Raw genomic sequence first — 20791 nt, 5'->3', positions numbered from 1 at the left:
TCAAATGTAAATTTAGAGTTCTTCAATCTGAAAAAGACCAAACACTGGCAACCTCGTATTTACTCAGTCACCGAGTGTATCAGAAATAACTACCAGATTCCAAAGAAACGCGAGTCTCGCGAGAAATTGCCGTGTTCCACGACCAAAGAAACTCGTTCCAGGATCGAGGTGAATTACCTCTGAAATCGAGGTATCGCGATCGTTCTCAAGGCGAATAACACGGAATAACACCCTGTACTCTCGAACGGAAGCCGAGCTGAAACGAGTGGCGGAGCAGGAAACCGTGCACTCCGTCGAAGGTAACGCGAGCCAAGGTCGTTCTACGTCCGAGAACCGCTTTTCGGTATACAGAGTATCGCTAAGTAGAAACGATCTCTGTGGAAAGTTGGTCTCTCACCTGACACAGAGCCACTTAACCATTCGATGACGTCGTTCACTGGTGATTTTGTTGCGGTAAGCCTGGAAATATTATCGTTTCCGTTTCGCTGGAATAATCGAGTTCCTTTCGAACGATCTCTAATCATATAGCGATGGGACCAAGTTCGACGTATGTATGTTCATAGCGTTCGAGTACCACTCGTAACTAGACTGCGAATTTTTACGCAACTTCATATTTTTACCAACACAAACAAGGGTTGGAATCTAGTAGACCGATGTTCGAACCTATTTGTGACGCACTTGAACCTATCGCTGCTAATCAGCCTACAGCAAAGGGTCTGTAAATATGTTCAGTTTGCTTTAATGGAACTGTACGTCGTTAAAGTGGACCATCCGGTAAATTGCGATAAAGTTGGGTTCCACGAGATACTAATGGATATTTCGAACGTTCGATGGTCAACGATGTAAACAATGGGGTTTCAGTATAACGGTTAACGATACTCGAGTTACGTAAAACTTACTCCGGGTTTTAAGTGATTTGAAGTCTGAAGAACGGAACTTGCAAATAAAAACATTAACTTATACTTGAATACACTGTGAAATCCTCGAGAACGTAAATCCTGATCGACAATTTGGAATCCGTGTAAATCGAGATCCTAACGAAAAATAAAAAAATTATCCATTCCGTTCTATTTATATTCTTAGGGATAAAAATGTCAATAAAGAAATGTAAATCGTCTGCAAACGATTCCTAAAATACAGTCACGGTATGATCGATCTCGCATTAATATACGAATAATCGCAATGATAAAATAATGAAGAATAAAGGAATTCATATTCTTATAGATAGGTACTTTGATAAAAGATTTTATTTCATTAAAAACTAAATTTCACGAAAGAATGATCGACCTTACACAAAAGACACCAAGTACCACATTTAAACAGCCTCGTGCCGAATAACCATAACGAAGAAAGAATTAGGAACACAAAAGCTTATGTCACCGCGATCTGTTTCATCGCCGATAACATCGGCATTGTCGACAGGCGTAGCTATCATCCGCGTTGATGCTTCCAGGCATCACTGTCTCTCGTCTCGATGAATTTAACATTTTGAAACGCCGGGGAAGTCGATACACGACCGTAAGTCGACCATGACAAATTCGTTTCGATTGTTTCGTATGTTTAAACGACGATCAGGTAACCGACCGTATCTGCTTGTAGTAGATAAAAAATTCCGCTCGTTAGGACGCCGGAACGACGGGTTTTCCAGGCTGTTGATTGCTTGTTTAAGCTACCCGTTGATTTCATGGGCCGATGAAGAGACCTAGACGCCTGAACGCCCTGATTTTTCCGTAAACCTGCCTTTAAAACCTGTCCTAAACCGTGTTCCCGATCGTTTAATCAGGAATTTTCTTTCGTGGATTTTATTCGACCAAAAATTTAGCATGTATTTTCAAAACCTGCCTGTCGAATTCTCGTTGGAAGATTGGCGCTATAGTTACCACTCGCAGATCGATAATTTATCACACACTTTCGATTCACCATCTGTAAAATTAGAATGCATCTAAAATGAAAGTTTATCGCGCGATTAAAATATTAATTAACGGTTTGTCGATTATCAGATTTTCTAAATATTTTGCATATGCGAAAGAAATTAAGTGCCTATATCGAAAATTATTTCCATTGAAAAATGAATTAATGAATACTAAACTATTAAATAATAAATTATTAAGTCTGATGAATGCTTCAGATACATATATACGTATATTTTGAAAAAGAATCGAACATTGACACGCTTCGATGAATACTACTTTCGTTGAGGAGCTGTACCTATATGCATAGAATCAAAGTACATTTAGCAGGAAATTTTAACATCGTCTCTTAAATTCTCACTAAAAGACCGATAAAATAACAGCTATTTGCAATGTATATTATTCCGATAATATTTCAGGTATTGGAGAAGTAAATTAAGTAGGTAGCGATAATTTTCATTGCAAATAATTTTCATTAACGGGTGTTTACAAAGAGAAAAAGTTCGTTCTAGGAAAGTTAGACAACATTTAGCACGAACAATTTTACCGGTTAACCTTTTACCAGAGTCTACTTCCACTTTATTCGTCCTCTTAGCACAGCCGATTGCTCGTAAATCAACTTTTACCAACATCTTCGCATATTCACCGATCACCTATAGCTAGAATAAGAATTAAATATGACCGCTCAAGGCCGCTCTCCCCACCGCTATTTCAATCCACAACTATCCTTACTTTCACGGTTTTATCAAAAGCCTGAATTTTCTCCCAAACAGACATCGCAAATGCATCGTCTTCGATCTTTATTTACTTTAATATTTTATAATATCCAATAATTATTAATATCCATATTTCATTCGCAATTTATGGTAACGCTTTACATTTTGCAAAACCAAATTTGCAAACGGGGATGCCGGTGCAAGTAGGAAATCGTTGATTTATCATTGAGCACGTAACAAGCGTGCTGTGCAATCTGTTGATCTGGAAGCGATCGTTTCTCGTTCTGTTGTAAACGTTCGTGCATCGAGGCATAGAAAGTGACGCTTTCTCCATTCATCTTCAAAGAATTTTTAACCCTCGAACGGTATGGTTCGATCGTAGGTGGACAGAACCATTCGGATTACGTTACTTCATCTTCTATCGAGACGAATTTCTTTCCTTTTTAATAATAGTTGCAACGATATAGCAGCTCGAATATGAGCACAGCCTCTACATTTTCGATAAGATCAAGGATTACCATAAAAGATCAGAAAAAATAGGAATAACCCGAATTATGTAATTAATTGTCGAATCCATCGACCTTTCGTTAATCATCCGTCAGGGTGAGCCCAAGACCGATTCGAATGTTAATAACGGTGTTTCGTTACTATAAATAAATGCACGCGTGAGCAGCAGAAGGTGAACGTAAAATACCTTGGCAAAATAATGCTGATGTCGGCGGCGTCGCGTTCGGTCTGACGATGTGCAGAATGCAAATTACGAGGCAGTTACTTCGTGAAATTCTTTTTTGTGAAAGATTTTTGGTTTTCAGCATCGTAAAGTAGATTAATAGATATATAATGTCTACAGAGTACTGGATGAGGATCGATTAACTTTTAGAACGTTTTATTGAATTTTGTAAAATTTATACAAAAATAAAACTAGATACATGCAATCGTTACACGAACTTTTGAATTTGTAGGATTCGTTGAAAGTTATGTAGTCAGATATTTCGTTTATAATCTTTAATTTTATATTTTGCGCGATCTTTTACACACGATATAAACTGCAAGTAATATTTGTTTCTCTTTTTTATCAACGACTAATAGATCATTGCGAGTGCCGTGTAAGAAAAGATTGGAAACGAAAGTAGTATACGGAAATTTCACTCTAGAAAGCGTAAGTTTATGGATACCTCGACCACCAGATGATCGGACGATCTTCCTACGATAAAAATCTCAAAAACTCGATGAAAAAATGTCGACAAATCCGCCATTTGTCGCTTCTCTTCGCGTGTTACGCTTATACAAATAATTGTTTTTGATTAATTGGAAAAATAAAGGGGGACAAGAACGTATATTTGAAAAATATCAGGAAAATTCAAACTTTCTCTGTCTTTGCTATACGTGTAATCGAACGTGCGACAGTAAAACACGAACGAATCTCGTTCTATTCGCTCTCATCCATCCTCGTTCTTACGTGAAGTTCATTACGAAGTCGAAGTCCGTCTCGGAATTCCGTTCAACTCTCTCGAGAGTCTCGATCGTCCGGAACGATCTCGTTTACGTAACGATCTAACGGATTCCGTGTGGCATACGCAGACAATTGCACCGAATCGCCCATCAAAATGGAAATGTATACCCTTGGCGAAACGTTCTGACCAGCCGAAGGAAAACACTGACTCTCGAATTTTTACCGAAGAATCGAGATTTACCGGCGGAATCGACCGATCGGTGTCGTTGCCTGTGAGAATCGAACGGTCATGACGACGATGACGGTTTGATGAATCTGCTTATTGATTTGGAGGGCAATGGCCTTCGAGGATGTGGAATGGTAATAGCTTCGGAGAGATCGGAAGAGCAAGAGTGAGAAAGCAGGCTGCAACAGCCTGACAAATTGATATGGAAACTAGGAATGACTAGGAATGACTAGGAATGACGATAGTTTTCGACGAAGATAATTAGTACGAGTGACTTTTCGAAGAAAATCGTTTAAATGGATTTTTCCTTCGAATTGGGACAGAATCTCCATCGATTTCTAAAATGGCCTTGAACACGCTTTTAACATTTTATGCTACATATCTATCGATATATATGTGTATGTGTATGGATTTGGCTATATTTTTGCACTATCGTATTACGTGTAGTATCCGTGTGGATGATGTATGGAGCGTGAAGGAAGCGGAACATCGTAATCCCGTAGGGAAAGGAATAAATATTATTACTACGTATCTATTGCGAGACGACGTGTTCATCGTTGAGGATTGTAAAATCAAAATATCCATTAACTCTGTGAAATCTGAAAGGTGCTTTGTTATACCAAATATTCAGCCAAGATTGAATTCTTTATGCAAAGATAAACAAAAGCACATTTACCTCGTCAACTTGCTTTGGTTCCATCTTAATAAGCGACAGTAAGTAGTAACGTTATTTTATGTACCTTCTTACGTATCGACATAACTGGGACCGCGTAAAATTTCCACGAATAAAATGAGATCGCAAAAGGAGAAAGTTTAAGAAGCGCTGCTTTAGAGGATGTAGGATATTTAGTACGTTTAGCTTCCTTTTAGGTTCGAGTTTTTAACATTTTCACGATTACAAGTATTTTGGCGGATTTATCGAATCTGACAAAATTCTTCCGAGAAACACCGTGTCCTGATTTTCTCAATCGATCGTCGTCATGGAGTCCTTGACCAGTGGCGAAATCTCGAGGTCGAATCAAGATCTATGGAGAATACGTTTCTATGAAATTCAAAGAACCTCGTACCAGGCGCTACGAACCCAAGAATTCGGAAAATATTTTAGAATTCTGTCAGTGGCTGATTTGAATCGTACAACGAATTCGTATTGTTTTAAGCGGGACGATCGAACGGTGAACGGAAAAGACTGGAGACGAAGGAAGGGCACGATGTACGAAATGAACGAAATATCCCAAGAAAAGATAGAAGACAAAAGTCCTAAAAATGGGAAAGATCGTGAAACACTGAGGGAAAGACTGAAAAAAAAGGAAATATCCTAAAACAAGAAAGATAGAACAGAAACTCTGGAGAAAGAAGAATAAAGCAAAGGAAAAGAAAGCGAAGAAGAAAGGTGAACAGTATATATCGTATATGTACTAAGAGAGGGAATTACGATAAAAAAAATGTTCATTAACAAGTTCGACTAAACTTAGTACATAGAAAAAATGAAAATGTGGACAGGGTGTGCTGGACGAACGACGACGATACCGCGGAGGACGACTGGAAAGTACGGTAGACCAAGGGGGAGTATGTCTCGTGGTGAAAGAGAAAGGCTATGGGAAAGGATGTATAGCAGAACGAGTGGCAGTCGACGTCTCTCTTCACAGTGCATCAGCATAGTGACCTTTCGTCGTTACGAAACGCTTAGTCCTGGGAGGTTAGGCATTAGACCGACGCCGATACCGATTCCGCTATATCGTTTAACTTGCGAAACACGAAGCCTCTTTTTCTTCGCAATTTACTCGTAATTACTTAAATTCGATTCTTCTGCCACGTAACGCTTCGTCTCGCGCTTAACACACATCCTGGAATTCGAATCCTAATCGAAATCACTTAACGATGAGTCAATGATAGCATCGCGTCGCTATGAGCGTGACTGCACTTCTTTTATTACCCTTTTTTACACTCGAAATAACGAATAATGAAATTACAGTGTCGTACAAAGATGGGAAAAAATGTTGTCTTACGGAATGGATGGCGAGCGATAAAACGGCAAAAGCGATGAAACGATAAAGCGATGAAACGAACCAGGTGTATTAGATATTATTAATTAGGTGTAACGAAATTTGTACTATACGGATTACATGGACACTGTGACGACGTGTGATGATACTAACATCTTCTAAAAGAAAAGATGATAAATCTGTATTTGTTGATTCTTTGAAACAACGAACATTCTTCAACGTCGCGAATATCATTTCGGTCACTAAAATCCATCGCTTTTATGATCTTCTATTGGTCTGATATTTACATCGTCCGAATCGTAACTATATTTGAAAGAACTGTCGATATCGTCGCTTGGGCGATCGCACAAAGTGTGTATATATTTAGAGGAAATTTCTTCTTCGCTCAAAAATGCACGATACGTCGCTAGTTTTAAAAGTTTAGCAGTACCAAATCGAGTACCAAACAACGTACAGGAGATCGGAAAAAGACCTACCGTGACAAATGGCGAACGACGAAGACGATCACAAATTTTGCAACGTTACAACGTTTTACGATAAAACGTACAAGTTTGGAGCTACGACAACCTGACCGTTGACGTACGGTGATTTTAAAGACGTTTTAACGAAAGTCGTCCCCGACCGCGAAATATGTATATATTTACTGAAAATAACTGAAAATATCCAAAGTCAATAAAATAATGAAATTATTCAATCGCAAATCCAAGCTTAACCTCGCAAGCCCATAATCAAACCGCTCTAACGAAGGTTATCTGAAATTCCGACCGAGGATATCCACAATCGATTAAAAAGTTCAAGTCCAACAACTTCGTAAACCAACGGACAATCTCTAACGAATCTTCGATCCCTCCGTTATTGGCCGTGCGTTTTCGACGTGTTCATCGGCGTTTATCGCCAGAAGCGAAGATATTACGAAACGGCTAGCAGCAGGTAGGTATCCAGGTATCCACACATCGAGGAAGATCGAAAAATTCCTACGAGTTCCTAACGGTTCCGTGTACAGTACATATAGCCAGCTCGTTAACGCGTATCGCGTCCACAACATAACGTCGAATATTAGATAACAGAATGATGGTGTTCCACGTGATTCTTCGACGTGGACTGGTCAACGATAATAACGGGTTAATAAAGATTAGATGCCGCGATACGGACACGGCGGTGAGGACAAAACGGGGCAAAAACGTCCCCGGATGTTCTACTTGTTTCTGGTAATCGTATCCCAGACCGGTGCAATTCCGTTATGCAACGTCGCATCGCATCGTATCGGGGAGGATGTGACGATCGTCGGCGACGTTTTTGATTTCCATGCAATATACCGTAAGACGTATGAAAAGCCACGGAAACGCGGCTCGAACATCGGTACGCGAAATCCCGGAGCAAACGCGAGAACCGGTAATGCGGTGCACGCATGGATGACTCGGCGCATCCTGTCCCATCTAACTCGATTACGCTTCCGCGAAATTTTCATATACAGATAGCGGATTTTACCTACCTGGTTGACCTATTAAGGCCCAACGTTGCGTCGCAAAGAAAGATTTCTTCCTTCGAGATACCGGTTTCCAAGGCTTTGAGCTTCTACACTTTCGAGTCTTCGTATTCTCGTATCTTCGCAGGTTTCTAAATTTTATAGTTTTCCAACTTTCTAATTCGTAATTGAATCGTACATTTTCAAATACGCAGATTTTCAAGTTTTTAAAACTTGAAGTTTTTAAGCTCCTTTTCACCTTTCAAGTATTCGCATCTCCAGATGTCTAAATGTTCGAATTTTTCGACTTTCCGATTTCAAATCTTCCAAACCTTCGTGTTTTCGTATCTTTCTATTTGCGAATCGTCTAACTTACAAGTGGATCGTTCACCTTCGAACGTTTAGGTTCTCAGTGTTTCTCATATTTTCGGATTTTTTCATTTTTGCCTAATTTCATTCACTCTGCCTAACTCGTAATAGGTTGCGCGAAGCGTATACGTATATAGGCGTTACAAGTGTGACAAAATTTCTGTTCATCCGTATACTTAACTCTCCTGTCAATGTACGACTCTATAAAATTCGATCGCGTCTTTGGACCTGTCCTCGAGTATCCAATTTTTAGCAAAGGTTACAACTCGAATTATCGCAACTCGATTGCAGCTGAAATTCCAAGAAAATGCGTGAGAATTCCAGGATCTTATTGGAGTAATTTGAAAAGGAAAAAAAGGAAATTGTGCTGTTTTTGCATACAGAAACGATTTACGAAGATCAGCTGAGCGTGCGAGCACGAAGATTACTTTAAAATGGAGTAGCAAGGTTATGCAACGTAATGCGATAATTGCAGTCAATAACGTGGTTCCGTTATATAATTCCGCATCCTTCGTGTGCCTCGTAACGACAGAAATTTCATGTGCACGATCATCTGTTGATTTATCTCGTTACAATCGCCGGAAATTGATAATTGCTGTATAATTGAAACCCCCTTAAACTTCTTTGCATTCGTTATGTTAATCACTCCAGAATGATGCAATCTCTGAAATTGCTGTTTACGAACTCTCGTGAAACAAAACTAAACTGGACTCTCTTCAAAATCCATCGCGACACCTAATGAATACAAAATTACCGAATAATATTTATAGAATTATTATAAATTCCACTAGAATTATATTCCATATTCGTAAAAAGGAACGGACTTTTCTATAAATATTCGCAATTTGACGTTCCATGTTCTTCCATGTACGTACAATCGATAAGTAAAGTTTAAATTAGGTTTCAGCTCTTAAACGTTACGTACGAAAGATGTTAAGCTCGACGATTAGAAGCAGAACATAGTTTGTCCTAACCCAGAGAGGGAAGACCATGAAAAAATAAATAACAATTCTATGATCTAGAATACATAGCTCGATTCTATAAATTAGAATAGTCGTGCAAAATACGTCTCGTTGTAACAAAAAATACATAAGAGGTGTTTGCAGATGTTCGAATACTTTCGCGAGCCTCTATAATACGAGTGATAGATTTGTTCATTAGCATGCAACGTTAGAACGTTGTCTCGATGTAGGATTAATTTCTAAAGAAGAATTTGTTCGGTTTACTTGAAACTTTCACGTTACACCCCGTATTGGACTCGATCCCATCGCTACTTAGTCACGAACGATGTCTAGGACGAGTGTTCGAGCTGTTCCAAAGTCGAATCACGCGCGATTCTTGGACTCGTCGAAGGCAGCTGGCCAGACGGATTTCTCGTTGCTTTGCCAGAGCATCTCTGGACGCTCGCGTTACGCAACTCGGCCTGATATTCGCGACGAACGCCGTAAAAAGCTTCGCAGAACAATCTTACTCATCTTCTGCTTTCGCAACGAATGATCATCAAAGACGTTTCAAAGACGTTTACGGTGTCACGAAGACGGATGGCCACCTAATTTTGGTGAATACTAACGATCATGCACGAGTTTCTCTGATCGAATCGATTGAAAATGGGAAGAAAAAATTGCACGAGAAATGGTTGTACGACGAACGAATCGATTTGTCTTTCCAGCACCTCGTTGAAGCTGAGAAACACCTGCGAGCAATGACTTGGACTTCCTTCTACGAAAGAATTCCCATTTTCGGAGCGAATTGATTGTTTGGGATATTCCGGTGATAGAATATACTGTTTGAGAAGGTATCGGGGTTAAGGGTTAACTTAATTTTATAACGTACAATAATAATTTATTTCTTTGTACATTAGGCCCATAGTCTATTGCGAGAAGTTTGTTGGGTTCTTATTTCTAATGTTTTACGCTGTATCGTATTGAGTTGCTTTTTTATTTGAATATATTTATAAAATAAATTTTCTGAAATGTTTTGGGATATTTCTGTGAGCCATTGTATATTTCAGAAGAAATAATTCTTACTAACTACGATAACTAAATAGGTAGGAAACAATGATTAGATTGTGATATGCTGTATATGTAGCGTATATATATACCACAACAAATTAACTAAAACTACAAACTAAAAAATATTACGAAGGTTGCTACCACTCGTATAAACGAGAACAAATTTTTAACTTTCTGTTATCGGTCACTGTATCTCGCAATTAAAATTGGGCTTTCGTGCTTATTGCGATCCAAGGAGTCGGCATGGTTGAAACAATATTATATATTAAAAACTTAAATAATAAACAATCAAAACTCGTTACGCTTTTCCACGACGATGGAAAATCTAAGAATTCTACGACGCAAGAGCGTACGTAAATTGTTCCAGAAGATAATAACGAAACGTTAGACAAAGATTACAAAGGAGCTTTGTAAAAGGTTATCAGAATACAGGCTGGTTAGTGAATAGCTTTCGGTGAATGGCAAAATCACTGGAACGAGCGATCTTTTAACTTTAAACAGCAACGAAGAATACAAAGACGAAAGAACATTGAAATGCACCGGCACGTTTCGAGTTCTCTGTTCTTCGCGTGGCCCATTAAGGTGCGTTTAGACCAAGCGAATGCTCCTTCTGCCTGCACGTTTAGTAAAATTACGCAACATAACACGACAAAAGCTGTCCAGTGTGAATGCCTTGTCTTGGACCGAACATCGATGCACAAATATCCAACGTCCACCAATCCAGTTTTGTGAAACTTGAGATTTTATATGCGACAAATAATTCTTGACTGTTCCCCCACGTGGTATAAAAATCACGTTTATATCTACTTTATCGATTTTTTCAAAATAATATTGTCGTTTATCGTATCTGTTTGGTGTATTGTACAGGGTGTCCCGCGTGACACGACTCGTTACTTTTCTGCCATTTGCGATCGCGCGACAAAAAATGTTTTGCAAACGACGATAAAAAGGTATTCCAAAAATACTTAGTTTTTATGGCGGAACCAAGATCAGCTTGATTAACTTAAATAAGATCATGTACTGCCCTTTCCATGAGATCGTAGAGGTCTTTCCGAGAAATTCAAAAAGCACATCGCACGATACTTTTATCAACTCGATAATAGGTTTACAGCAGCGGAAATAATAACGTTTCATCACTCGATAGATTTCAGAATTGCTGATATTTCGATAAGAGAGAATTACTACGGCGTGTGCAATTGTATGTACATTTAGGTACTCTGATAATATCAATTTACTCAATCTTACTCTGCGAAAGAACAAAATGTCACATCGCGGAAAGCGATACAAAGTTTAAACAAGTGTTAGGAAAAATGTATCGTAAAGCTGGCACCGAGTTAATAAAAGGATTATATAACGTGCTTTTCGAATTGGTCGTAAATTCCCCTATAATCTGTTGAAAACATATCGTTCTATTTACGTCATATATACGTTTTTATCTTATATTATCTATCTATGTTAAAAAAGAAAGTATTTTCAGAACCTTTTTATTGCCATCTATAAAACGATCGTCCTGTTAAACTCCTAAAAAGGCACGTTTCGCAACCAATTTTATAATAGCATTGACAAAGATAAATACAACGTAAAAGGTATTTATTTCATCGTTTGAAACCATTGAAATTTGTAAACCTCTTTTGTCAATACGTGTTTGTGCAATAGATGAGTCGTCGGCAGAATCTATTCTCTCTTATGGTAGTTGTAGTAATTAATTTACACGCGTGCTGGGACAAAGAAACGTTGAAAATCGTCAATCTCTGCGAACGTTCGCTCGCTTCCGTTTCACGAAGAAACTCTTTTAGCGTAAATGAGTTTGGCCTTGATGTTCCCCGTATTTCTCGCCCGTTTGATCTAAATGCACGTTTATACAACGTGTTCCACCAAAAACGGAACATTTCGTTGCCCCTTTTGTCGTAGACAAGACGCGAAAGAATAAAGGACGGTCGAGCGAAACTCGAATGCTTTGGAGAGACGCGGAGGTAATTAGACAGAGGTGCCATTTTTCTACCTTATGTTCAGGATAATCGATGTTTCTTCATATATGAAATTAATTGCCTCTGTAGTGTCGCGAAAATTGATTTAACGTCTAGTTTCAGCTTGCGGTTCAGGAGGGTCAATTATATCATTTGTTTGGAAATCTTGGAAATTGCATGAAATTACCATCTCAGTCTTCGAGAAACAAAATTAGCCAAACTTCCTTTCCTAAGTAACAATTAGATCGTGGATGCTTGGCAAATTTAGAGTTTTTGAATGCAACTCGCAATTCGAACTAGCGATTTATCAGCTTTTTATTGCTCCTATTTGGGAATTGCTCTAATGGTTCAATATTTTAAAAGATAAATAGTAGAATTTCGTTCTCTATAAAAGAATTTCGGCGATATTATACAAATATTCTGTAACAGAAAGGTGCGAAAAATATCTAAAAGAATTTTCGAGAAACCACATTTCGAAGAATTGTTCATTTAGCAATAGCAATCTGAACATGCGTGTTTCCACGTTGCTTATTTAACGACGGCACAAATATATCGCAATCTAATGTTCCGCATTAGCGTTATCTTTCTTATTCGTCGTTTTTCCGATCTGGTGTATCGCTAAACAGCCGTTAGCTGGAAGAACAAGAAAGAGAGTCTAAAAATATTAGAAGTAGTACGGTCGCTGCGAAGATGTACAACCAGGAAACGTTGTACCGCGTTGCTTTCTCCGAAAGACCTTTCCTCGACGCGTGAAAGCGACGACTGCCCTTACGATTCCTCTCTCGCCTCTCTCGATTCCGATCATCGAGATCCGACATCGACGCGATAGCAAGAAATATCATATTTCTATTATGGATCGAGTAAAGCAAAAGAGGTTGGTAGATGGAAGGAATCGAAATCGAAATTGAATACAGAATCGTTCGATCGACATATTAAATTTGGGTTAGAGCTTTTCCGAGGTGGCAAAGTGACGATTGTCCAATGTTATCGTGGATGCGATTTCAGAAGAACGATATTTCTGCTATCGCTGGTTTATTAGTGAGTATTCGACAAATTTATTGTTCTTATCGTACATCTGTAAATATATTTTCATAAGCGGTGAATTCTTTTCATTCTGTCGATAAAGTATCGCTTTTCCGATGAAACAAAAATATTCTTTTAGTCGTTTATTTTCTTAAACAACGTTTAATCTTTGACTGCTGCAAATTGTAACGATATCAACGATCCAAAGTCCAATTCCAAAATATTTGCGACACTGTATCTTCATGCACTCTTTTCCCGCTTAAGAATTCAGTAAAGAATCGAATGAAAAATTATTTCAGCTGGTCTGTGCACCTTTACCTTTACTTATCGCTATACGTCTTCCTCGTGAATACGCGAAATAACGTCAAGAATCGATGATCTACGAGTGTAAACACCGATTTAAATTCCAAAATTATTCTTAAAGAAGAATTTTCGTGTAACAACGATAAGAGCAACTTTTATGAATTTCTTTTACACTGACTGCTGGTTAGACGGAATTGGCCGTTTCTGGGATGAATAAATAGCGTTGAAGTACAAATGTGATTCTCTCATTTCGATTCTTTCGATACTGACCATTGTTGGCACGCGATGTGGCATTCGTCACAGTCGTCAGAATGCAAAAGTTAGGAAATTTTCTCAATGATAGTTTACGCTGGCATTGAAACTATTTTTGAAAAAAAAAACATGGAAAATTGGAAAGTTGCAGCGTTTAGAAGAAAAATTTGCTTTCTTCCACGGATAAATCGAGTTTATATCCTTTAAAAAGATATACAAATAAATAATCGAAAGAAAATTTCGCAATAAAGTGAACGTGCTTCGTTCAAAATCGACCGATCGATTTGTTTTTCGGTTATCGTGCACGTCGGTTTAAAAAGTTGATAAACAACAAGAAGGATTCAACTAAAAAAGATCACGCTTGTACTTCGAAGACAAATTTACACGCCATGAAAGTATAGTCACATATAACTAGTAATTAGCCTAAAAAGATTCATAAGAATCGTCTTGCTTTTACTGTTGTTACACCAAGATCTTCCCTTAATAAAATCGTTCTCAGCCCAGACAGTAAAATACGAAGGAAAAGCTTCGTTTTCAATTAAGAACGTAAGAGCGTGCGATGTTGTGTAATTTCTCGGCGATGCTATCGTCACGCGCATCTTTGTTATCCTCTGGCCGCAAGAAAAGAAACACGGGTTCTTCGACACGATCAACAAACCGACGAGAATGTCGATGAAAATTTTGATGCAGACAACTCGTAAGACGCTTACCGTGAATCGCGTATCGCGTTGTAAACGATATTTTTCCACTTTCTAGGCCGTGTTCGAACGAGGATTCTCGTGACTCCTGGAGATCCCAGCGGAGCACGTACAACGTTCTCGTCTGTCTCCGCGAGATGCTGGGGCAATGCCCTGTCAAGGTTGTGAATGTTCGCGCGTATCGACGAACTTCCTTAAACCACGACCGTCATTTTTGTTCACGGCGTTTCCCTTCGTTAAGGTTGCTTTATAAACCCGTTCTGTTACGTTCCAGCGAGAGTGGGACAGTTCCGTTTACATTATAAATAGATCATAACGTTGTTACGTGCAGTCGAACGAGATCAAACGTCGTTGCGCTAATTACACAATAGATATGCCTATATTTAAACTGGAGGATTCGAATGGAATTTAAAATGAAACGTGAAACATACGGTGGCTACAAAAGGCATCGGCGCACGCTCTTATTTTCCAACGAAGCGTCTTTTTACCAGATTCCACGCATTTTATTTGCATAGTATCTCTGTAGTCACGCGAAAGTAGTAACTAAATAACACGATATTTTATTTTTCACCCAATTATCGTTCTTCTAGGAAAGACATCTTCGATTTGAACAGAATATGGACAACAAACATCGGCTTAAAACGTTACAAATTCTTTTTCCTTGCTACGATCAGAAGAAGATCGAAATATAAAGATTCGACGATGCTGGTAGGATCGATCGATTACAATGCAAATGTTGTGATAAATACAACGTTGTGCCTATACTTTTCGTAGCCTCCGTATCGTCCATTCTTTGAATACTTTCAACTTCGAATCTAACTAATCGTTCCTCCTTTTCAGGCATATCAAAGGTAGTTTTATTGCACGTGTCTTGTGTGGTCTGCGTTTATGAATATTAAATTCATCAAGTAGTACGAAATGACAAAATTATACCGCTACAAGTACGCTAGCGAACGTGATAAAAATTCATTTGCATAACTCGAAGGTCGACGATATCCACGCGTTCATCCGGCACGCGCGATGAAAGTGACGGAAGTCACGGACGCGGATGGCGCGTTTTCGCGAGTTTCCGCGGCAGGAATCGCGCCACGTTCTCCGATCGATCGAGGATGCCAGGCTGTATACCGTGAAAGCGCGAAACCAGCCAGTAAATGTCGTTAAACGTGCTGTTTGATTCGCGGCACGATCTGTCCTCGATCGGTATGCGAGCGCCGAAGATCAGACTCGATACTTCGATATCGAAAACGAGTCATACGCTGAAAACAAACTCGATTCGAAGATAATCTCTATCCTCCCGTGCCTTCTGCTTCGTTGCGAATTATCGTGTATTTGGTTGTGCGAATTCCCGAGAATAAGATCGGATTTTTGGTCAGTCGAAGAGGAAGCGGAAGATCAAATTCGAGTCGCTAAAAAGCCAAACTGATCAACGCGATTATCGCGACTTTTATCGCGCGAACGTGAATTTACGAAAAAGATCCAAACAAGAAATACGTATTATTCTCATAAATTGATTTATAACAAAGAAAAGTAGCACGCGTGATTCTAGATTTCAAGGAACATTTTCAAAAATAATATTTGTGACTGTCGTCCTTTCGTGCCTCTTAATTTATGACTCAAACGATACTAAATTCGATACTAAATACTAAGAATAAAAAAAAATATAGAGATAATAGAACTATGCTGATGATAGCTATATATCGATAGATACGTATAAAGATGGATTCGTACTGATGGACGAACGGATTCCGACTCAAAGTACCAGTTGAACACCATAGTTAACAACCTGCACTGCCAATCTATCTTAATAGCATGAGAATTATTCCGTCGTTTCGAGGCGAGTGTCTCCGAATGTTGGCAGTTGACCAACTGGCCGCTCGAAAAGTCTCATTGCGAATGGCCATTAATTCGACTAGCTCGTGCGAAGGATTTTCTGCGAGTCGCGTGACAGCCGTTTCGCAAATCCTACTTATTTATGCTGTAATATAGGCTTTAAGAAACTAAGAAAAAGAGAAGAGGAAAGACGAGAAAAGAAGGAAGAGAACAATAAGGGAGGAAATGATGGGTAGTTATTGAACGATCGACGTTCGTTTAACAAACTGTTCCACGATTCGAACGATAAGGAAGAGAGGAACGATGAAAGGACGAGAGGGAGAAGGACGAAGGAGAAGAAGGAAAAGGGAAAAGAAGAGATACGGAGCTATTGATACTGATTGACCCATGATTTGTACCTATACGAGGGAGAAGACGAGGATGAAGATCGAAGAAAGGAAAGGAGAAAAAAGGAAAAGGAAAGGGAAGACGCGGAGCTGTTGAAAGATTGACATGCTGTTACCGAGCATAATTTATATTCTAGGAAGAAGACGATAAAAATCAAGAAGGAAATAGGAAAAAGAAGAACGAGGGAACGCCAAGTTATTGAACGATTGACATTCGTTTACCGAGCTCCCCCGTAATTTAAATTATAAGAAGACGAAGGCAAGATACAAGGCGAAAAGGAAAGAATAAATATGGAATGGACCATAATTTAGATTGCAAAGAGAAGAAGAAGAAGAAGAGGAAGAAAAAGAAGAGGAGAGGAAAGTGTAGAGAAGAAAAATGAAAGAAGAGGCGCAAGGTTGTTGAACGATTGTTATTCGAGTCGTGAGCTGGCCCATAATTTAGATTATAATTTAACGGGTGCCTGCAACGCGCGGATGACGATCGGCCAACCATTTTATGCAGACGACATGCGTCAAACGTCGACAAGATGGCTCACGCCGGTGGAACGTCCCTCGTCAATATCCATAAGTCAAAGGACATCCGTCTTTGCGTACACACGCGGAATAATTTACAAGGATCCGTGATAACCAGCCGAAGGAATCGTTGCCGGACAACGTGCGCGAGGTAATAATGCACGGGAACGAGATGACGCTGTTTCCTTTCGATGAAGCGATAATAAGGCGCAACGAAGGCTACCTTGTATTTATTAATGGATTGCACGGTAGCGTACACTACTAGAATAGGAAAAATGTAGAGAAAGAAAATGTAGGGAAAAATAGGGATACAAAAGATGATAGTGTAGTATTCGGATAAGTAATCGATAGCATATACCGTTGACGACGAAAATAAGTGGAAAGGTAAGGTAGAAATAGGTATGGTCGAAGTTTCGTTAACTACGATTTAACGGCTTAACTACATAAAAGAGTAAGTATTAATTTCAATTTGTTTGCTACATATTTTACGTACAATAGGGATATATAATAAACAAAACTGAAGCATATAACACCGGTATTAGCTCGATCGAACTTCATCTTCCACTATCTGCCCCTTTATTTTTGTGCCCGACTGCATAAACGAGTATTGTAATTACCGAATATACTTGATACTTATCGGCCGCTTGTATTACAGGGAAAACTAGGTTGTATCGTGTTTTGAAAATTTCTATACAGTTTAGTACAATTTTATCGAAGCTTAGATTTAGAGTTAAACAAAGTCCCGTTATTTATGGTCGACAGTGTACTTAAATATAATTGGTGGAAAATAGAGCGAAATAACGAAGATCGAAGAGGATCGAAGCGAAACAACGCGAGTTGAGGCTATTAGAAGAAAGATGGTATTTCGCTTACAATTAAGCAAAGTTGAAATTCCTCTCTCGAGGCATTTGCTTTTTCCTGTTTTCTTTTTTTTTGTTTTAGTTATATCACTCTTGTGTCACGCACGCAATCGTACAACCTTCGGTTACGAATTTTTTACTTCTACATCAACCTTGAGTTAAAAGACGAGCGTACGTAACAACAGTTAGTCCAACGTTTTGTTGCACATTAATACCATCTTAATCTACGATGCTAGTTTATGGAGCGGTAAGATATGATTGGATCATAATGGAAAATGGAAAGAATAAATAGTTCCTGTTGCAAATAGAAATTTTTTATCTATCCAACCATCTAATCGCGGAATAAAAATTGCGTAAAATTTACGTCCTGTTCTATATTTTTATTCTTATGCTACAATATTGCATTTTTTTGTATCTTTAGTCGATAGTTTGACGTGTTATTCGTCTAATAATTAGTAGCATAGATTCGCCACGAGTGAGACTGCTAAATTTTAATAGAAATTAGAAACGTTTGTATTTCAAGATTGAAAAATGAATTTCTCCTTCTTGCGTGAATTTAAGGAAACGAAAGGAGTTCGTGTCCTTTTATTGCGATTTTATTAAAGCAAAAAGATAGCTGTTTGAAACTGTTCAGACTCGTTAAACACGCGTCGCAAGATTCCCTCATTCCGATAGCGCGGTTCTTTCAATTTAGATTCGTGACTGGCATCTTTATAATATTTCTAGTATGTACGTACAATATACGCGGACATCTTGTACCTCGTCCGACATCCATTAACGATGGTTTTTACTATCCGTTGGGGATAAAGAGGTATTAATTCGTTTTACCGAAACGTTCCAAAGATCTTAGTATCGACAATCGTCTCAGTAAATTCACCGTGTAACATGTAAAAATTACATATCGACGTTTAAAACCGTAGTACGATGGATGACTCCGAATAAAAACAAATAACAGAAAACAAAGGTTAAAGCATAAATTCAATATTTTTTATAACTTTAAAATAATCGATTTTATGTTATTTAGAAACGACATTTTATATTCTACCCATGGTTCGGTTTCGGTTCAGTTTAGTTTCAGTTCGATTTCGGTCATAGAGATACAAAGATAGAGTACGCGAGTCATATGTTACCGTGTAACTGAATGCGACATGGGCATAGAAAGAGAACGCTGCATAGAGACCCCTTCTGTTCTGGTCTAATCCGCTAACGCATGCACACTGGCGCCGCTCATTGATCGGTGTTACGCTTACATATTTACTGTACGAACGTGCATGCGTCATCAGACAAGGACACAAGGGGCCTCTATGTAGAGTTCAACCTTCTATTCCTATAGAATCGCTTTTCAGTCCACTCACACGCTCTATCTTTATATGTATCCCTATAGTTTCGGTTTGATTTCGGTTAGATCGCAAAACCGTGTACAATATAAAGTAGAATATTCACCAATGGGTGAGTATTAACCGAGTGGGTAAAACAGATTTCTACCTAGATTTCGTTTCTTTAGTTGTATTCATAAGAATAAATTGCATGAAATTTGGCATGAAATCGCATATATATCCGTAGTCTAATTATATTTAATATCTAGCCCATAATCGTTAAAATAGACAGCCTCTCTACCCCGATAAATATATAATTAAATTAATTGTTAAAAGTATGTATATTTGTGAATATTTGCAAAGAAAAAGAAATGTTAAATCGATCGTTTTGGTAGGTTTGGTAATACTAGTGTAACGTAATCGTCTCTCTTCGAAATTTGTTTTATTCGAGTCACACGTTGAACGATCAAGAAACACATTCCCTTTCATGGTAAAAGCACAAAGTATGCGGGTAACGAGATCCATTGAGGACAATAGAAAAAGACGAGTCGCGGATCTAAATTGGTTTCGACAATCGTCGACCAGTTTGCTCAACGACGAGACGACGAAAAGAGTTGCAGCAACCAGCCCGGGATGAACAGAGCTAACCGGTGAAGAAACGAACTTAAAGACGAATGCAGATTGAAGATCGTTTCTGTGTCGCAACAATTGACGCTTTTCAAACGACAATTTCTCAATCAAATCGTCATTGAATAGCTTAAAATACGACGATTTGAACATTCAACAAGTGCATGCGACGTTTCGACGCTTAAACGTTTGAAAGATTCAGAATCCTTGAAATTTTTAATTTAAATACTCGAATTTTTGGTTCTTGAAATTTATAGACATATTTGCATTTTAGAGTATCGGAGCTTTTCAATTATAGCATATTTCGATACTCGATTGCTTTACCTATAAATTTGAGATTTTTTAATTTCAAAGTTCTTGGATCTCTAAATTTCTAAATTTTCAGACTTTCAAGCTACCAACTTTTCGAATCTGTCGATTCTTCGACTTTTTAGAACTGAATTCCAATTGTAAGTGATTGGTAAATAAAAAAAAAAATTCACTGAAAGAAGAGTTTAGAAATGAAAAAGGATCGAAGGATTAGTCGAGATCGAGATACCAACTCCGCCTTAATTCCAGCCCGGAACCCACAATTTTCATTGCCGACGACGCTTGTTATTTCACGATTTTGCAAACAAATTTGCGGTCGTACAACATTGCGTGATTTAACCACGAATTCATTCGATATTTTTTTTCATGGATTTTTATCTCTTTATTACTTATATTACTATCATGCCGTAAATTTAAAAAATGGAATAAACGATAGGCTATTAAAATATTAAAATACACAATAAAATTCGCATTATTCCTGTTCAATAAAAGACTTTATGGTTTGAAACAAATGTTCCATTCCAAATTATAAAAATTTCGCTTTCGAGAA

At 38.3% G+C, this 20791-nt stretch overlaps 1 protein-coding gene across 2 annotated transcripts in view; it reads right to left on the bottom strand.

Moving 5' to 3' along the window:
- The window catches only part of LOC117159106 (uncharacterized), a 70591-nt gene that overhangs the window by 48693 nt on the left and 1107 nt on the right, over nt 1–20791 (bottom strand). The window lies entirely within an intron of this gene.

The sequence above is a fragment of the Bombus vancouverensis genome, chromosome 13 (genome assembly GCF_051014615.1).
Source record: "Bombus vancouverensis nearcticus chromosome 13, iyBomVanc1_principal, whole genome shotgun sequence".
Classification (NCBI taxonomy): domain Eukaryota; kingdom Metazoa; phylum Arthropoda; class Insecta; order Hymenoptera; family Apidae; genus Bombus; species Bombus vancouverensis.
Note: the sequence above shows the minus strand (reverse complement) of the source record. Positions and strands in the feature narration are given on the sequence as shown.